The sequence below is a fragment of the Triturus cristatus genome, chromosome 8 (genome assembly GCF_964204655.1).
Source record: "Triturus cristatus chromosome 8, aTriCri1.1, whole genome shotgun sequence".
Lineage (NCBI taxonomy): Eukaryota > Metazoa > Chordata > Amphibia > Caudata > Salamandridae > Triturus > Triturus cristatus.
The window spans coordinates 889633460-889654620 of NC_140591.1; the positions used below are offsets into that span (position 1 = coordinate 889633460).

The 21161-nt window shown below is 42.5% G+C and overlaps 1 long non-coding RNA gene across 1 annotated transcript in view; it reads right to left on the reverse strand.

The window, feature by feature from the left end:
• The window catches only part of LOC146805222 (uncharacterized), a 112058-nt gene that overhangs the window by 88999 nt on the left and 1898 nt on the right, over positions 1-21161 (reverse strand). The window lies entirely within an intron of this gene.

A 21161-nucleotide genomic window follows, 5' to 3' on the forward strand; every position in this document is an offset into this window, starting at 1 on the left:
GTTAGAAATTAGCATTTAAAAAACCTTAGAAATTCACTGAAAAAAACATAGGTTTCAAGGACGTTATAGTTAGGAATTAGCATTTAAAAAAACCTTAGAAATTCACTGAAAAAAACCATAGGTTTCAGGGACGTTATAGTTAGTTGGACATTTGACTCATATAAAACCAGAGAAATTCGCCTGTTCTAGTTAGTTGAGCTAAATCTAACTCGCGCCCCTGCAATGCACTGCTGATGACGTCACATAATACATCACTCATGACATGGTCAGTCACATGACTGATGACATCACTGATGACATCTCAAATTACATCACTCATGACATCACTCATGACATCATCCACGTGAAAATCAGATGCACCTGATCAGACCCTAATATAACACTTGATACACCCAGTCTAAAATACAGACTATCATTTTTGAAACCGTGAACACACCAATACCAGTTGGTGCATATCCACTCTCTAATTTGTAGGTCTACACACATCCATTCATTCACCTATACACTCACTCTTACATACAGTCAGCCATCAATACAGCATTACCATATCTATACAGACACTCACACACTGCCTCTCATTCTTAGAGTTATTCACACACCTAGTCAGTAATGGAAATAATCAATAACACTTTCATTTACTCACCTGTACAGTTACACATAAAACGTCACTTATTTAAACATATACTAACAAATACTTACACTCTAATACAATAACTAATACAAGGACACACTGATCCATACAGGCACTCTCACAATCACTCATTCTCACATATAGTCATTTATATAGTCCAACACTCATATATACTGCCTTTCACATATGGAGTTACTCACATGTACCACTGAGGCATCCATTAACTCACCGAGACACTCATACACACATTCACTCAGCCATACAGACCTTCACAGGTAGAGACTTGAACACATATACCTAGTGAATTAGCCACTCCCACATCTATGCAGAGAGTCACACACACCCACCCACCCACGCAGACACTCAGGTACTCATACAGGTACTCAGACAAGCAATGAATAGCTCATATAGATCCTCATTTAGTTGCTAACCAAACCATGGAACTGCTTACACACCAACTAACAACCTAAACTGTGTGAATGTCTATATCCGTCACTAACACATGCATTAAGCAAGACACAATTAATTAGTCACTTATACAGTTAGTTTCACACCTACTTAATCATCCATCCTGAGTTGTATACACTCATTCATTCTTCAATACACCTTGGCATATATATATATTTATAAAACATATTTAAACTTTACAGAAACACACACTCACTGGATGATGTCATCAGTGATGTCATCAGTGATGTCACTGACCATGTCATGAGTGATGTAATATGTGACGTCATCAGCAGTGCATTGCGGGGGCACCAGTTATAGTTAGCTCAACTAACTATAACAGGCCAATTTCTCTGGTTTTATATGAGTCAAATGTCCAACTAACCAAGGGCTATACCGGCTCAGTCGTCATTACACCTTGCTGTTTACTTAGAGGATACCTGCTGAGATTGACACCGCAACCGATTGATGACTATATATCGACACTAGCGACTGATAGCACCTGACCTGGTGCCCACCCCCCTTCCACACGTACCCCAGTCCTGATGAAGACCCCACCTCGTAAGGTCGCAATGAGTACCTACAACACATAAGGGGTCGAAACGTCGACATAACACCATTGCCAATATTATCACCAGTACAGGATGCACTGTGATCTCCTATATATAGGGCATTTCTCAGAACTGTTGATATTTTAATCATGATTTGATCTGTATGTAATACGCGGCAGTGATTTAATTATGCCGATCAATTTGATTGTATTCTAAGTGGATTTATCATTGTGTTCACTTCCTTCTAAATCCCACACTCAATCACTCACCTCCCTACTCCTCCTTTTCTGGGCACTTTTATGACTTTAAAATTGTTGCCTTAATTATGGACCTCAGTAAAACATTTACAATTGTTCAATGTGATTAAATGGCATTTGAACTTCTTCGAATTTTTTGGTTAATTGTTTTTTAATGTTTTGTTTTGAATGATTTGTATGCTGGGACCACTTCTTTCATACTGATCTATACCCAGGTCCCAGTGACTTCGTATAGGTTTACCCTTTCTTTAACAACTAACTATAACGTCCTTGAAACCTATGGTTTTTTCAGTGAATTTCTAAGGTTTTTGTAAATGCCAATTCCTAACTATAACATCCCTGAAACCTATGGTTTATTTAGTGAATTTCTAAGGTTTTTTAAATGCTAATTTCTAAATATAACGTGCCTGAAACCTATGGTTTTTTCAGTGTATATATATATATATATATATATATATATACACATATACATTTGAATGTTGTTCATTTGACATCTGGGAAAGCCTTTTTGTTAGAGTGTTGCATAAATAAAACCCCGTGCCTTATTCTGAGAACAGTCCTTTGATGTGTTTCATTTTATAAGAGTGAAATCCCTTTGGTGGTGTTTTTATTGCTTTGCCATGTTTGTGCCTCCGTGTGGGAGGGCGGTATTTTGTATTATTTGGCAGGGCGAAGCAATAAACTGCTACAAAAGAACCTCAAGACCGCAGTGGTAGAGAACCGGCACTTGTGTTTACGCAACTCTGCCCTGCTAGAAGAAAGCACAGCAGCTAGACTTCTTCCTCCACCTAGAGGGATTCTCTCGGCCCAATGACCCAAGCAGTTCACAGCTCTGTTCCCAAAAGCCGGTACCCTCCTACTACTGGCCCTGTTAGCCCCCTCCCGCACCTCCTGCACGACTGCTGTCACTTGGTGACTGTCCGACAGAGTGAACTCCTCAATTCCTGCGCATCACCAACCCCACAACAGCAACTGCTGGGTTGGCGATGCCTCCATTCGACCTATAGTAACTTGCTGATGGTGACTGTCTGTAAAGCATGGCGGGCTACTGAAACCTATCCATCTTCATTGCTCTCTGCTGACCACAAGTGTTAATATCATTGCCAGTATGGACCATCGCGTAGAAGATACTGAATCCTGCACCCCTTCGGGTGCCCCTAGTCTCCATTGACTAACACTGGGCTCAGTGACCTCTGTACCCAGCCGCCCCATTGCCACAGGTGGAGCAGTACCTACCTTAAACTGAGCTCTGGCCAGTGTTGTTCTAAACGCTCGAAGACTTGAAGAGTAAGTGGTGTACTTACCTGTTAATGCATAACCCTGTTTTCCTCCCATAGGATTGCATTGCCTTTTTCCTCCTATTGCATGCAAAAGTCTATCTATTTTTATTGCAAAGTTCTACTGTTCTAAACTGATATCACTAAAGAATTTTTATTACTGTAATGCATTGTTACTACCTTGCAAAACGATTCCTCCTGCATTTGATGAGTATTGCTACTTTTAAACTGTTACTTGCCAAAAACTGAGTTCCTCCTGGTTCTAAAAAAATAAACTAACAAAGTAATAATTTTTTATACAAACCAATTTGTTTGAATTCAGTCTTTGACTGTGTGCAATTATTTGCCTGAGTGTGTACAATAAATGCTTAACACAGCCCTTTGATAAGCCTAACTGCTCGACCACACTAACACAAATGGAGCTTTTAGTATTATCTACTTCAGCCTCTGCAAGCCTCTGGAGATCCACTGGACTCTGTGCACACTATACCTTACTTTGGTATAGTATATACAGAGCCAGCTTCCTACACTGAGGACATGAATTTATCAGCTTTACTTTTAGGCCCCAAATCCCTTCTTTCCAAAAGGTTTATATATGCTACCTATAATGACATTTTGGAAATTATCTCAGATGGAAGCTGCTGCACGTTTACGACAAATAGACCAAGACAATTTGGATAAAGTGCTGGCTGTTGTTGATAATAGTATTAATACATTGTCATCTCGTATTTATAACTTGGATAATATTGTATCATCTGGTGTTGATATTGTGCAGTGATATGTCAACACTGTATCATGGACAGAGTCAGCTTACATCTAATATGCAGATTAGACGAACACTTCAAACCCTTAAAAATGGGCTTTGTACCTGGCATTATTTGAATTGTACTGACTTGTTTTCCCCATTTAATTTAAGATGTAGGCAACAATTAATGGCCATGAAAGACGTGACCTATATAATAGTGCATTTAGAAAAGTTAGAACAACTCCCATTCACTATAGCTGAGACACCTTCAGTGGTTTGGTTAATCCACAGAGTTATTTCACTGCCTATTTCGATATTTAAATTCACAGCTTGGATGAATATCTTCCTGTAGGTAAATATGAACCCCTAGGTAGCAGTTACATACATGAAGTATTGTCACTTCCCTTTGCCTATTGTGAACGTAGTGACAAGGAAGTCTTTGTCACTGGTGAAGAATTAGAATCCACTGTCGAGCATTCACTTGTTTGTAAACATGTAAAAATTCACGCCACATGCTACACTTCGGTGTCATATTTGGCTTGTTTTTTAAAAGGAATCCCAGTTCTCATAATTCTCCCCTCTATTACAGTACTCTCTAATGGGACATATCTAATGCTTAGTGATCAGTCTTGTTGCGGAATGAGGGCTGGAGTCCCGTATATTGTGCCTGTTTCCCAGTTAGTCACTTGAGGCAACAACGTCCGGTTTCCCCCTCCGCATGGGAAAGTAGATAGCTCGCTGTTGCCTTCCTTTACTACTTTGAAGGCAGACTTCAACAAGCTGAGCAGACTCAAAGCGTTCTTATTCAACATGACGTAGCTCTTACAAATACCCACGAGGCCTTCGAATTGCAGGCGGCTAGGACTTCTAATGAAATACAGTCATTGTTAAACACTAACCTAGCAATGCATTTCGGAGAATTAGTGCATCAAATCTTTAACGCCTCTAGGACGGCCGGCCTCGCCCACTTTCTTAAGGTTATAGGCTCCAGACTGTTTTCTTCAGACCATCGTTGGAGTAATTCCGGCTTTTATTCACTCCATTTTCTCTAGTGTATTTGTAGGATTAACGTGGCTGTATTCCTCATTCGTGGCATTCTTGTCTGTTCCTGATTCTCCGCAAGGGATGTTCCGTTGGTGGACACTCTGGAACTGGCATTGCTCCAACACTACTGTTAGCGGATGAAACCTTTTTGGAATGCTTCTACTACAGGAACTGGATCTTGGATTGTGCGTATCCCATCTTCCACTGCATCTGGTGCCCCTTCGAATGAGTAGTAGACATATGCCTGGCTACGCAGACACCTGCTGCCTTGGACTTTGGACTCCTAATGAATCCCTTCAAGATCCATTTTCAGAACTGACCTGTGGGCTTGCGACTTCTTCACAATGTGAGGTTTGAGCATTTAACATACTAGTAGATATGTGCATCTGCACATGGAACACAAGACAGGCTTTATTAACATGGATGCAGGTTACTCGGTGATCTTCTCAGCATTGGCTGCGACCAGAGAGCATGTTTGTTCTTTGGAGCTCGTAACTTGGGCTGTTGACCAATTATTATGCACAGAGTTAGATTCCTTCTTAGAGTCTATGAAATGGCAAGTAGCGTCCTGGATTGCGCTGAATCACTACAATTGGACAGGTTTTCAAAAATTTCCTTTTGCATATAGTACTAGATTTTTTATCTTTTGCATTCCTACCACAACCCTTTGGGTGTTCCAATTTGTTGAATACATTATTAGCATTCATTCTCTTTTTTAGTGCTATTTTCCTGACCAAAGGGAGGGTGTCATGTGCTTTCTGTATGGCCCATTGTAGTTTCTTATGTTAGCCTAATTGTGCACATTGTAGGCCTCGTTTCCCTCTGCACACGTTACTATAGAATTGGCTTGCTTTTGTGCCACATTGTATTTTCACACGGAACTTGCAAATGTCCCAACCCTGAATGCTATAACAGCGCAGGGGAATGGGATGATCAAGCGAGAAAGGAAAAGGAAGGGATCAGCAGGGAGGGAGATCTGAAAGGCAAAACAATAGAGGTAAGCACTGGTTTACACAATATCCCTCCTACGGCTAACGATGCAGGCTTTTCATACCTGTAAATCAAAATAACAATTCCTTTGTCCTATTCATGAGGAATGAGTCAAATGTCCAACTAACTATAACTTCTTGAAACCTATGGTTTTTTCAGTGAATTTCTAAGGTTTTTTTAAATGCCAATTCCTAACTATAACATCCCTGAAACCTATGGTTTATTCAGTGAATTTCTAAGGTTTTTTAAATGCTAATTTCTAAATATAACGTGCCTGAAACCTATGGTTTTTTCAGTGTATATATATATATATATATACACACATATACATTTGAATGTTGTTCATTTGACATCTGGGAAAGCCTTTTTGTTAGAGTTTTCAAAAATTTCCTTTTGCATATAGTACTAGATTTTTTATCTTTTGCATTCCTACCACAACCCTTTGGGTGTTCCAATTTGTTGAATACATTATTAGCATTCATTCTCTTTTTTAGTGCTATTTTCCTGACCAAGGGGAGGGTGTCATGTGCTTTCTGTATGGCCCATTGTAGTTTTCCTTATGTTAGCCTAATTGTGCACATTGTAGGCCTCGTTTCCCTCTGCACACGTTACTATATGAATAGGCTTGCTTTTGTGCCACATTGTATTTTCACACAGAACTTGCAAATGTCCCAACCCTGAATGCTATAACAGCGCAGGGGAATGGGATGATCAAGCGAAGGAAGGAAAGGGAAGGGATCAGCAGGGAGGGAGATCTGAAAGGCAAAACAATAGAGGTAGCACTGGTTTACACAATATCCCTCCTACGGCTAACGATGCAGGCTTTTCATACCTGTAAATCAAAATAACAATTCCTTTGTCCTATTCATGAGGAATGAGTCAAATGTCCAACTAACTATAACTTCTTGAAACCTATGGTTTTTTCAGTGAATTTCTAAGGTTTTTTTAAATGCCAATTCCTAACTATAACATCCCTGAAACCTATGGTTTATTCAGTGAATTTCTAAGGTTTTTTAAATGCTAATTTCTAAATATAACGTGCCTGAAACCTATGGTTTTTTCAGTGTATATATATATATATATACACATATACATTTGAATGTTGTTCATTTGACATCTGGGAAAGCCTTTTTGTTAGAGTTTTCAAAAATTTCCTTTTGCATATAGTACTAGATTTTTTATCTTTTGCATTCCTACCACAACCCTTTGGGTGTTCCAATTTGTTGAATACATTGTTAGCATTCATTCTCTTTTTTAGTGCTATTTTCCTGACCAAGGGGAGGGTGTCATGTGATTTCTGTATGGCCCATTGTAGTTTTCCTTATGTTAGCCTAATTGTGCACATTGTAGGCCTCGTTTCCCTCTGCACACGTTACTATATGAATAGGCTTGCTTTTGTGCCACATTGTATTTTCACACGGAACTTGCAAATGTCCCAACCCTGAATGCTATAACAGCGCAGGGGAATGGGATGATCAAGCGAAGGAAGGAAAGGGAAGGGATCAGCAGGGAGGGAGATCTGAAAGGCAAAACAATAGAGGTAAGCACTGGTTTACACAATATCCCTCCTACGGCTAACGATGCAGGCTTTTCATACCTGTAAATCAAAATAACAATTCCTTTGTCCTATTCATGAGGAATGAGTAAACGTCCCTGCAACTAGATCAGCAAGGAGGAGGGTTTGCGCTAAGAAACAGGCATAACATATGGGAATCTTAATGCCTGTTTTCCATGCAACATGTAAACACACTCTTAGCACTTTACTCACGTATGCAACATAGATAGTATGGAACCATACACACCAGCACACATGACATGTTCCGCTTCACAGGGGAAGAGCAGAAGACCGCCTCTTGAACCCCCTGTTAAGGTTTAAACAAACAATAAGTCACCAAAATGCGTCTTCGATACTTTATGCCAAAGGTAGGTGTAGTATATATCTGAGCCAATGCATGTGCATTCCGATAATCAGTTCACCATCCTGAGTTCCTAATTACCTAAACCATAAGCTTAGAATCCTTTAGGCTCGATATCCTTTTACATAAGTATAAACGAAATGAGAAGGGTTCTGCTACGCAAAGAGTTCCTGAAGCAGAAATATCACTGAGCAAAAAGTCACGTATTTCTCTGAGGCAATGGCGCAGTTAACTAGATTCGAAGAAGGCCTTGCTTACGTCAGTGTGAGTGCACCCTTACTGGTAACCCACCAGGACGAAGTACAGCACGGACGCGCTGCTCGGCATCAGAGTATCAGCAGCATCAGGGTTCTTGGAGGCTCCTTTTGAACCTTCCTCCTCTTCCGGTTCATTTCCCAGGCTCGCGTGGTGACTTCCGCTTAGCCTCATGGGAAATGTAGTCCTTGATCAGTCCGATAGTGCGGTATCACGCCCTTTGTCGGAACCGCGTTCCGTGAGCTGTGCCGACCGGGGGACACCCTTTCCATCCCACCACCCTAACAACCAAGATCATTCCCTGCCATAACGGGTAAGAAGATGGAGAACGGATGTTACTGAATGTTGTACCGCTAAGCGGTGTGTTTGTGTTGAGGGGCAGAGTGTGTGTGCAACAAGAAGAGAAAGCTAAAGACACTCTTCAACAGTAAACCTAATATCAAGGGAAAATGTAGCTGGGGTAGTCTGCCTGATTCTCACTCTGATCATGCTGAAAATAGTAGATACGTTTAAAGTGACTGGTGCAGCTATCTGCACTAATGTTGGCCTCTTACACATTACTCTTAATGCCCATTGCTCTTCTCTCGTTAACAATATCTGAAAAACCCTTGGTGTCCCTCTCTTTACAGGTTCTGATCAGGCTTTTCCAGGTTCGCTCTTTGAGAATATACTTTCTTTTTTTAATGGTCGATATGTACTAGACCTTGCTATGGCGGTATTATCCCTAGGATTACATTGAAGCACATGTGTTGGTTGATTATCTTGCAGTCCTTGTCAGCCCAGACAATCTTATTCGGTTTATCATTTTTCTATGGGCCAGTTAAAAAAATGTATAGAGCAGTTTAAATTTTCGAAAGCCTCTGTCGTATCGGCTACAGGATGATCAGTAACTAGAATTTGATCAAGAATCAGACCAAGATTTGCCTGAACTGTAGCAGTCAGTAGAATATGGATATTCACAAGATGCCACATTAGTCTAAAAGTGCTGTCCTTAGGAGTTAGATCAGACAAACCTCTGCAAGCCGGAAGTTGTGTGCTTTACTAATTCATTTGGATTGTGGTTGCTAAACCCATTTTCCACTGTGACCCCCAGCTCCAATAACTCTACAATAACCATGGGGAGGAAGATATAATCTATAGCAATTCCTTGCCTCCTGCCTACAAAGGTCTTTGTTTGTACCCATGGGTCACCCACGATTTCGTCCAGGTTGCAATGGTCAAATCGTGTTAGATTATGCAGCAAGAGCTAGCCCCTATGGTCTGTTTTTCGGCTAGCCGGAGTAATTACTTTTAGTAATTTTTCTCTGCTCTGAGATCCGTCTCAAAATGATAGACAGTCAGTGTCTAAACCTCGCTCCACAATTAACACATTACAATCCCTGCAATGGCAAACTAGCCATATGATCTTAATTACACTCTAACTACAGTTTCTGATTTAAAATGAATACGTTGGAATATTGTAGGTGTTTCATCTAAAATAAATTTGGAGAAATGGATTGGATATAGCAACGGTTTGATATAGTGATGTTGCAGGAAACTTAGGCTCTGGGTAAAGTACATTGTGATGTATTTGTTTGCTTCACAGAGCCTGTATAGTTTACCCGGAACTCCGGTTGGGCTATGATTGGTCAATCGACCTGGTTCAAGGCAACCTGCCAATGTTCTACATCGCAAATAACTGTTAATAGTGGATTTATAATGCGATGACTGGCAGTCCAACATACCACTCCGGCGCCAATCGTTTAAATACCTGGGGATATGGGTGACTCTGCTCCCCGACTTGGGCTGGGCCATTAATGTTACTCCTTTGGTTAAGAAAGCCAAATCAGATCTCCAGAAATGGCAGAGGCTACCTCTGAACCTCATGGGGAGAGTAGCCCTGTTTAAAAAGACGATTCTTCCCAGGTTCCTCTACGTTCTTCAAAATTCCTCCTCTGCTTCCCGAGGGCCTGGTTCCGGGAGCTAGACAGTATAGCTTCTAAATTCCTATGGGGAGGGGGAAGGCTTGCCTGGCCCTAGACATCTGTAGGATACCATCATTTGAAGGGGGTCTGGGGAGGACTCACTTATATCTTTATTACCTGGCCACGCGCTTACTCTCCATACACGATTGGTTTAACGGTGGTTGATCCGACCCAGCCTACAGGCTTGAGCTCAACGCACTGGCGCTGACTGACATCCAATCCATGCTATATGGGGACCCCATTCCATCAGGACTATCAGACGTGATGCGCTCCGTGCTGCTTGCCTGGCGGGCTGCGCTGTGGTACACTCAGTGGACACACAGGTTGACCCAGTGCACCCAACTCTGGCACGGCTCCTGGCTTAAGGAGGTGAGTGGCCTACAGGGCTTTCGCTCCTGGGATCTTATAGGGATTTCGCAGTTGGGTGATGTGTGGGGGCGAGCGGCCATATGTGCTCCTTTGTGGACCTGCGGACCCGGTATTCCTTGCACCAGTCCCAATTTTACAAATATTTACAGCTGCGCCACGCCCTCCATGTTCACCTCCCTGAAGGCACACAGATCCCTGGACACAGCCCACCTGAGGCACAGATCATGCTTGGGGACCTGGGGAAGGGGGAATCTCCCGCATCTACCGCACACTGATCAATAACACCCCGACCACGCTAGACCGACTCCGACATCAATGGGCGCAATGGGTGGGAACTCTGGACGAGGAGGACTGGCGCGACGCCCTTATGGCCCCCATGACTGTCACTGCTTCCGCCAGACTCCGCTTGGTCCAACTATATTACTTGCATGCAGCCTACATGACCCCGTCAAGCCTTCATTGGGCTGGATTTCGACCGACCCCCGCATGCACCAGGTGCGCACATGAACCCGCTGACTTCTTCCACATGGTATGGGCTTGTCCCAAGTTGACACAGGTGACATTGAAGAGGAACTCACAGAGGTGTTGGGTTGGGAGGTCCCCCATGATCCTCGAAACACACTTCTGGGTATTACAGAAGGGCTGGATGGGTCCAGGAATGAAAAACTGTTTTTCACTACTGCAATGGCCGTGGCTAAAAGGGACATAGCCGCCTCTTGGAAATGCCCGGACCCCCCCCCCCGAGCTTTGGACGCTGGTGGAGCAGGGTTGACTAGCGCGCCACGCAGGAGAAAACACTGTACGAGGCACGTGGTTGTCCCAAGAAATATTGTAGGGTGTGGGGGAAGTGGTTGGGGGGGATTGGTTTAGATTTACAGGAATGTCTACTTATATTATTTTGTACCCTACCAGATCCGCATTTTGGGAAAGTCTAGCATTTGAATATATTTATGCCTTTTCAATGTATTGCGATAAGTGGCTAAAATTGTGTGTGAAAACAATAAAATTTGTTTATCAAAAAAAAAATAGTGGATTTATTCAGGCTTTTCCTTTTAATAGTCAGAAATATACATATACATTCATTCATTTTATAGTAATGATTTCGAATCAAGGGATATTCTGAATTTCCACATGTTATTCGAATTAATTGATGAGCTAAACAGCAGCTGTAAGTACCGCTAAGGGCTTCAGCCTGCTGTTTAGAGGGGATTTTATTGCCAAGCTACGGGACAGGCTCATGCCAACAGCAATAAATCCAATTCTATTGAAGGTCTTCATAGATTTAGCACACACTTGGGATCCAAGTGGTTACATTTTGTCTACTTATCTGCTGGCCCATGATTTATGTAATAATGTAGACCTTTGTGACCATCTCCAACACAAATATATAAATATTAACAGGAATGGGTTACAATGCCACACTTACACTTTTCTCTCAAGGAACCTGACCGATAATATTTTGGAGGGGGCTATAAATCCAAGTATATTAATTATAACCCCTTTGTTGTTACTTGAGCAACAACAAAAGGGAAAGTAAAAACTATTGTTGGGGTTGCACAAAACTCTACAAAAGACAAAATGGGCTCAGGTTATTGTGAGAAATTTGCTGACCTTGCGGTTATTCTGCCATTGAGGGTAAACTGGATCTTGTGTATCTGTGCCTTTCAGTGTAAATTAATCCATCAGAAGTCATCAAGGCATTTGTAAAACTGGACAATAATATTAGGGTCATCAAATCACAAAACCTTGGCTATTCTCCACGGTAGGGAACAGGAGGCAATGGGGTCTCTAGGGTGAGCTGCCCTCCAATCACAAATGTTAAACACAAGAAAAGCCACACGAGAAAATGTTTATTTGTTTCTTTATAAGTGAATGTCCACCTCAAGCCTATCTATGGACAAATACAGATTCAATTTCCTGAGCAAAATATAGAATTTCAAATCATGAGTCCATGCAATGGTTTTTTCAAGTGTTCATCCTTGGTCTTTATTCTGTCACTTGTATCTTGAGCAGACTTGTTTGAATATAAAACATAGTTCAGTTCTTCAACGATACAACCAACAGCCACAGTTCTTGCCAACACGTGTTTCGTCTAATGGTAATAACCAAAGACTTCATCAGGGCCTGGACTGTTATTTTAGCGCAACAGGTATAATCTGCCTCTATCGTAGACAAACTTCCACTGATCGGATAAACAGTGCGAGTCCAAATCCGGTTTTGTCAGCCAATGATGAAGAAGTGATCTTCAGTCAGTTGCGAATTTAATCATTTTAAACAGTATCCTCTAAGCAAATATCCGAAAGTCGTGGTGAGTAATGCTGATCTAATTCTTGGCCTGGGGTGGTCGTTGTTTCAGTTTCCTTTGATGCAGTTTTCACATTAAATGTAATCTCTTAAATACTGAAAGAACCGTGCGCAAAATATGCCACACTGCCTGTCAGTAAAGCTCACTATCTATGGACACACAAAAAATTGTGAAAGGATGTCCTCACATACCACCAGCTGTCATGCTTCATCATAGGACTCCCCTCGCTCTTCAAAAACCCTGTTTGATGAAGAGAGGGCCTACACTTTAGTAAAGGAAGTACTTCTACCTGACTATTGAACCCATGATATGTTAAAGAACAATGTGATGAATCAAAACTACCTTTTAATTTTAGTGAGATGTCACTTGGTGGTAAAAAGCAATGTGAAGACTAGGGGAACCAATACTCTATACCCACTTAGACCATGAACATGTTTTGGCCTCTTGGCTCACAAGAGTCTGTGGCATTTATCAGGAAGGAACACGGGATCATATTGTGGCATGTACTCCTGTTAGTGCCACTTTAAATTCGGGCTGATTTTTGTTGTCTGGCTGAAAGTGACAGACAAAGCATGCACATTTGCATGCACAAATTGTGAGTGTGACACTGCACTAGTGTATCACGTGTTCCATACTATAATGACATGATGTCAGCTTACATCCTCTTACCCTAAACTTGGGTCATCTGTGCCCCAATGTAGGAAGGGCTCAGGAACCGCTGCAGTCACACACTTAGGGGGGAAACACACAACTATCATCATTGTAGCCCCCTTGTTACCACCATTAAACAAGAGGCTGTAGTGCCAATGACCTGTCTTCCCCCACTGCCCACTTACTACTCCAAGGTGTGTCCCTCATGGATCACCTAGAGCTGCTCACTCCTTCCTCCTGATGATTAGGGAAATGGAGTGTACGCTGGGATTATTTATGTGCCAGTAAACGCCCATCCGGTTGGTGGAGCGCTCCTCTTGTGATAATTATCAGCTGTGTTCCAGTTTCTTTTTTTATTACATATGCAGCTGTATGCACGTCCTCCTTGTAGAGTATAATGCCCAGTTACTGATCAAAGAATGTGGCTTCTGTGAGTAATAGCCCAGAGGTCCTTAATACATTTCTAGGCATTTGCGCCCCTCGATGGCAGCCGCACCTGAGTTGCATTTAAAGAGATGCAGCCAGCCCCATGCCCTGGAGGGACAATTGCTGTTCGCTATCGGCAGTGTGGAGGTGTTCCTCTGTACATGTGAATGTACATGTGAGACCTATGGGCCAATGCTGCAATAGCCTTGCTTAGAGGCCCGGCGCTTCGTGTGAATCACAGTGCCTGAAAGCTCCTGCTCCAAAGAATGGAATACTGGGACCGTCACCCGCTTTACCTTGTTGCTGAGCAGTGAACTGGTTCACGGACCACATCCTCAGACTCCCTTGTTGCTGGGGCTGTTCCAGGCGAACGGAGGCGCATAAAGCCAGTTGCGTGGCCCACTGCATGGCACCCGCTTTACCTTGTCGTGAACTGTGAGCTGGGGCATGGACCACATCCATCAGGCTCCCTTGTTGCTGTCGCATTTCCAGGTGCCCAGAGGCGCATAGAGCCAGTTGCGAGGCCCCGCTGCACGAGTCGAGCATGGGCGGTGCCCGTACTAAGCCCAGGCCAAGGGCAGGTCTGTCCACGCCCGTCATAGCCCGTAAGAGGCTGGGCTACCCCTCTAACACCTGCATCTGGGGGTCTCACTAAAGTACTGTAAAAACACTATATGCATTGTAGAACATTCTGCGATCTTTTAGTGTTCCTATCGGCTGAGCCGGCTTGTGGGCTTGCCATCTCCCCTTGCATTCTCATTTTTGCCCCCGATAGAGCACTTGTGGAACCTACCGAAGTCTCTATGGGGAAAAGAAAGGTTGTCGAGGGGGCGGTAGGGGTTGGTGAGGAACGAAAAGCAGCCAAGAAATCCAAGAAGGCTCAGAGTTTACCAGAGGGGAGCGGTGTTTTGGATCGCATTGATGATTTACTGACTGAGTGCGAAGATCTACTGGCTCCAACTCCTGTTGATGTTGATGTTGTGTCTAGTGCTAAAACCGCTACAAGCCACGAGACCCCGATTAAAAAGGGTTGCATACCCTATATGTTTAAGAAGGCAAATGCTGGTAAAGGCCCTCAGTCCCAGGAAGCCTCGGGTCTGACTAAGGTTGTTCCACAAAATGTGATCACTGACTTATCTTTTACTACTGAGTTGCTATGCAGTAATAGATTTTTACCATTGCAAGACTTACTGGAAACCGGCATTGTAACTGAGGACATAAATTATAGGGGAGGTACCAAGAAAGGAAGCACCCACTCACCCCCCACCCCGCGCCTGGCGATGTACTTTTGGTTAATTCCGAAGCTGCTATCTCTGTTTCCGATTTACAAAAGGTCAGCGCCCTGAAAACCACCATTGGGTTTGTAGATCTGAATTCAGCATTTGACCTTGTGCCCCGTGGAAAACTCTGAGAGGTGCTGAGAGAAATTGGGATGCCCCTGGAGAACCTGGCATTGATTGCTCATCTTCATAAAGACAATTATGCCACAGTAAGCTAGAGCAATCAGGGCCAAGTTTCCGACCACATCACTGTAAACAAGGGGGTTCGACAGCGCTGTGTGCTGGCCCCCACATTGTTTTCATTATACAATATTCCGGTTGTGGACTTCCTAGATTGGACACCAGCTGATGCTCCTTTCCTGGGGAACATGAAGATCACAACGCTCCTCTTTGCAAACACGCTTTTTGTCTCCAAAACTCCCAGTGTGCTGCAGAATCTATTAAATCAATTCAAAGTGTGGAAATGTGCCTTTTAATGAGCACACCGGTGCAGGGGTCACCCTTCTCTGTCCACGGGTCCATAGACCAACAAAACAGAGATTGGCACTGAAGCTGGAATTCAAATAACAAGTTTATTAATCACTCATGAGTGGGACTACGTCCACACAGCACTCTCAAGTGCTGCCTGAGGTAGTACATTGAAATCACAGAATACAGGCCTTATATACAGCTTTTTCTGCACTGGTAAGCATGTGGATACAAATAGAAGGTACAGGCCTACACAAGAATAGTTACCGACAAACATGGGCAGATGGGAGATCACTTAGTCATCAAAGTGGGAGGGGGAGCAGAGTGCTTATGGCAGCAGTAAATGATTGACAGTTTAGTCTGAGACCAGGTGTTCTGGCAGCTATAAACTCTTAACATGCACATTGCTTTTAGCTGAGCCAGGAAGTCAACTAAAATAGACAGCACAGTGAGGGAAAAAGACGAGCAACAGAGGATGGGGGTATTACAAAGCCAACAAAATGGATGCCATAACCAAGATGGCTTCAGCTTATGCTAATAGAAATTATTTCAGATTTCCACAAAAGAGTTCTGCGATGTGAGGGGGCTTGAAATAAATACTAGCAAGACGAAACTAATGATGCTCAACCCACACAAATCATTTAGAGGTTGTTTTACTCTAAATAACACTAGTCTGCAGTGGGTATGTACTTTTGAATATCTGGGTGTAAAACTGGCTGAGGGAATGTCCTGGAAGCCCACTTGACTAAGACCAACCTAAAGTTTAGACAGATTGTTGGAGTCTTGAGAAAGGAACATTCAGGATCCTATAGTAAACCTGTTTCTCCAGCCTTAGATATCTACAAAACCAAAGCAGTAAGCAGTGCTCTCTATGGGGCTGAGCTGTGGGGGTTTGACAAAATGGATGATCTCACTACAACTGAGAACAGGTACTTGAGGAACCTGGTCTCTCTTCCATCAAGCACACCATTACTTCCTCTGAAACTAAATATGGGCGTCAAATATATAAAGGACTTGGCCAAATTAAGTCCTCTCTTGGTTTGGCTGAGACTCCATTCAATTCCGGATCTGCACCCATATGCCTCAGCCTGGGAGGAACTATGTATTTTAGACACATACAAGAAGATAGGCTGGATACGGAATATAAACATTTTATTAAAAAACATTGGGTTAAAAGGAAGCTGCATTCATCCCCAAGACCTCCCCACAAAAAAACAACTAAGATCCATGTACTGAGATTGGATATTCGGAAATGAGATCAGGAACAGCAATTTAGGAAGACTAACAGGGGAATTCTTAGACTTTAAACTACAGAGATAGTTGGAGAGTTTTCTAGATATGATACAGGTCCCGGCTGATAGAAAGCTCTATATCCAATTTAGATATGGTACAATTCCTTTGATTAAAGAAGAATTGATGGATAGAATGCAGAACAATGTCATACATTCACCCCAGTACAGAGATCTGGGCCTAAATCCATCATTATTTTGCTCCCCATGCCATTCCAGTTTGAACCCAGCCATATGCAAATCAGTCTTAACCCTGCGCCCAATGGGAACAGTCCAGCCCGAACTGCCAGGCCAGGTCCTCCCTGGACTGGAAACAATCATCCTAGGACCGATTTCGGGGTTTCACCCCTCATCAATCAGGATAGCTTGACTCTAGTGGCATGGAGAGCACGGGGCCCATTCTGGGCATACCCATCCCATTCGGGGTGACAAATGCAAAAAGAACAATTGATGGACAGACTGCAGAACAATGTCATACTTTCACCCCAGTACAGAGGTCTGGGCAATTCCTTTGAATACATTTACAACTTCTTGGTCAGGTAATGCCACTGCCAGCAAGGACTGTCCATGCTGTTATACCCCTAGTGAAACTACAGGCCATGTCTTCCTTGGCTGCCCGGCATATTCAGTGTCTAGGAGCAGGTGGCTCGTTCCCATATGTAAACAACTGGGCACTAGGGACCATTGTGAGGCCCTTCGTATTTTAAAATCTGATGCAAGACCTTTGTTTGCTTGTGTAATTGCTACGTTTTTAAGCCATATGTGGGGAATCAGAAGGAAGGTATGATCGAAACCATTTATTCTGATAATTTGTGCTAATGTGATTCCCTAACCCCGGCCAGTTAACAGCAATCTGCACTGTCTTAAAGTATACAATGAACCAACATATAGAAGCAGAAGGTTTGGGGCATATTGATCCAACGTTTTATAACATTTTATCTTTTTATCCAAATGATTTCTAATGGATAAAGTCTATTCTCTACTTATCTTACTACATATGAAAAATCTGATCATGTTCTAATGTGTGCCTTGCTGGAAGTAATGAATTATGTACATGTATCTTGCATTGATCTTAGTATAAGCACGTTGGCACTTTTTAAGGTTTGTTGGAAAGGTATACAGAAGGAAGTTATGATTGATATTGTCTAGTTTGACAAATCGTTCTAATATGAGTCCCTAACCTTGGCCAGTGAATAGCAGTTTGGATTGTCCCAAAGTATATAATGCATTAACTTATAACAGTAGAAGGCCTGACGCTCATTGGTTCATAATTTTATAACATTTTATCTTCTTCAGCTAAATGATTTTTTATGGATTTAGACTCCTTTTATTCATTTCATTACATATGTGAATTGTGATTATGTTATAATGGGTTGTTTTGATGAAATTATTGAATTAGGATTATGTAATCAGCAATAATTTATGTATATGTATGTTTCCACTCTTAAGGTCTGATTGACCGAAATAAAGTTTATAAATGAATGCTGGGAGTTACTTTTACGAATCTAAAATAAAAGTGGTAGTAAATACTGAATCCTGGGTGTTGTAGAGCTATATAAGCAGCATATTTTCTACCAAGAAATATATTTTAAGGAAAAAATAGGGCACTGTAGGGGTGTGTCAAAGGGACCACGGAACAAACCAAGTGTGCTTTGCAAAAGGGGTTTATTTCTTTCCTGGTTTTCTTTCTTTGGGGTGACTCTTTAGGCAATAACTGTTAAGTCAAAATAAAGAAAACGAAATGCAAAGGTCTTTGCGATAGGGATGGCGTCACATAGCGGGCTGATCCTTATTCTTTCTGGGTCTTCTCCTCGGTCCCTTGAGAATTGTGGTTTCTGGATCCTCCCGATCTCTCCCACACGTCTAGTTGTGTATCGAAGGGAAAAAAAATAGACCCAACCAGGAGTTACTGCCAAGCTAGGGGCCTCTCATTAAGTTGTGTGCTACCGTCGCCAAAAACAAAAACGGGCAGTGAGGAAGGGGCGTGAGGGAAAAGCCGGCGTGGGGTTTGTCCTGGTTTAATGTGCTCAATACTACCTTAGATGCAATACCTATGGCAAGTGCTAACTGGTAGATACAGCGATTCATAGATGTAACCATGGCATCTCATAGCTCACACCATTTTTCCAAGATCTCAGGCGGTACACCCACTTTTGCTCTCGTGTGATCCGGTGCATTTTATGCCACCTTCTCCAGTACCACCCAGGACAGGTCACCATTGTTGTGGTTAGCTTCCAAGTAGTGTTGTGTCAGTTTGGCACGGTTCTTTTGCAATGTATAGTACTTCAATGCTCATTTATTCATATCTTCATCTTTCGAGTAGTCATGCCAACATAAACCAGGCCACATCGACAGGTAAGCATGTATACCAGGTTTTCACTATTACAGTGTGTTAGGCCCTTCAGAACCCATGGTCTTCGAGTGCTGGTGTTTGCCTCGTTTGTTGGTGTAGTAAAGCGGCACCCTGCGGTGAACTAGTGGGTCCTTGTGATTAGGTGAATACTAGCATATCCCGTATGCTAGTGTTGCGTTTAAACAGAAAAAGTGGAGGGGACCACTGTTTGGTTCCACTGTTCGCTATTTTCCAGTTTTTTTATGATACCCTATACTCTGTTAGAAAGAGTGCTCTATGTAGTCGCTCAGACTATTCTGTCCATCTCTGGTTTGTGGTGCGTTTCTAGGAGTTCCTCTCTAGTGTTATTTTTTGCCCTTGTGTGTGCTCTTTTTACTGTTTTACTCGGGTAGTGGCGTGCCAGTAACTTCTTCTCCAGGGTGGTGATGTGGGTTTCAAAAGTTTCCAAATAGGAGCAGTTGTGCATCCCTCGCAGGAACTGGCCCACTGGCAGGTTCTCACGAAGGGCTCTCAGGTGGAAACTGTTGTATAGCAAAAGACTATTTCTGTCTATCATCTTGTTGTGTGCTCTTGTCTCTGTATCACTGTGCCTAATGGTGATCAATAAATACAAGACTATTGCTTCTTTCCTGTAAATCTCGTGTGTGAACCTCAAATACCTCTCTTGTATATGGTTTAACAGATCATAATGTTGCTCCGTTTATGGCAAAAGTGAATGCCTTGTATAGGAGGTAGAAGACAACTGAGTAGCCTCTTGAGTCACTGTACAATTCTCATCTGGCCAGAAGGGGTAATGAGAATGCGATATCCATTCAGGATCTGAAATACACAATGTCTAATCTGGAAATCTGGTTTCAATCTCCAGCATGACCTTACAGCGTGACCCTAGGCAATGACTTTTCTCCACTATGCTTCTTTTTCCATAATCACCACATTTGAGAGCACCTTGAAATAGTTCAGGGTGCAAACTATACAACAATCTCTCTTGCATATGGTTTAATAGACCATAAAGTTGCTCAAACTATAAAAATAAAAGGCTTATGTAGAATGAAACAAGACAACTGACTTTCCTCTTGAGTCATTAATACAATTGTCACAGCAGAAAGGGTGTGGATCACTAATGTTAATAAAGCATGATCACACCAGTGGTATGATCTAAGATGCTAAAGTGAAACAATCCAAAATACACTTTATGTAAAAGTTCGTACCCCAGCTATAAATAAAGTGGAAGTCACCAACATTTGCATAAGAAAAGGATCCTAAAGCCGTTCCCTTAAGTCTCCACATCGCTATTCCAGACAGGATGAAACACAGATGGTGTTGTAGAGAATGATGGGACCTGAAGGTCACTGCCTGGCTACCACTGCGCTATTTGTGCTTGTAGCAAGGCAAGAGAAACTTTTATGTTGGGCGTATAGTGGGCGGTGTCAAGGCCTTTGCACTGCCACTGCCCACAACCAGATAGGTGTGCATATGGCTTGGCAGCACTGGCATGATCTGTTTCATAGTGCAGGCTGGGATTACAGTGATTCGACCTGGGAAACAAGCTGCATACTGACAACATAGCCAATAGCCTATTGGGAGGCCTGCCCCATTGTGTTACCCCATCTGAGGCTGGTAAACATGCCTTTTAAAGCAGGGATTGTTGCACAATATTTGATGTGAGATACTATATTCCCGGGAAAGACTCTTGAGCTCAAAGGGGATATATTCAAGCACCAAAACATGATAATGAAAAAAGAAGTAGGATCAGTTGCTCAGCCCTCATATTTTTAATCATGTGTTAAACACACCCAAACATTTTTAGCTCACCCACATAAGGAACCCATAACTTGGAGACTGTACAGCTAGAGGACACTAGTACTCTTGAATGCTTCCTGGTGTAAGATATGGAATCCACTGAAAAAGCATGCCACATTAGGTAGGTGATCTCACTCACTCTT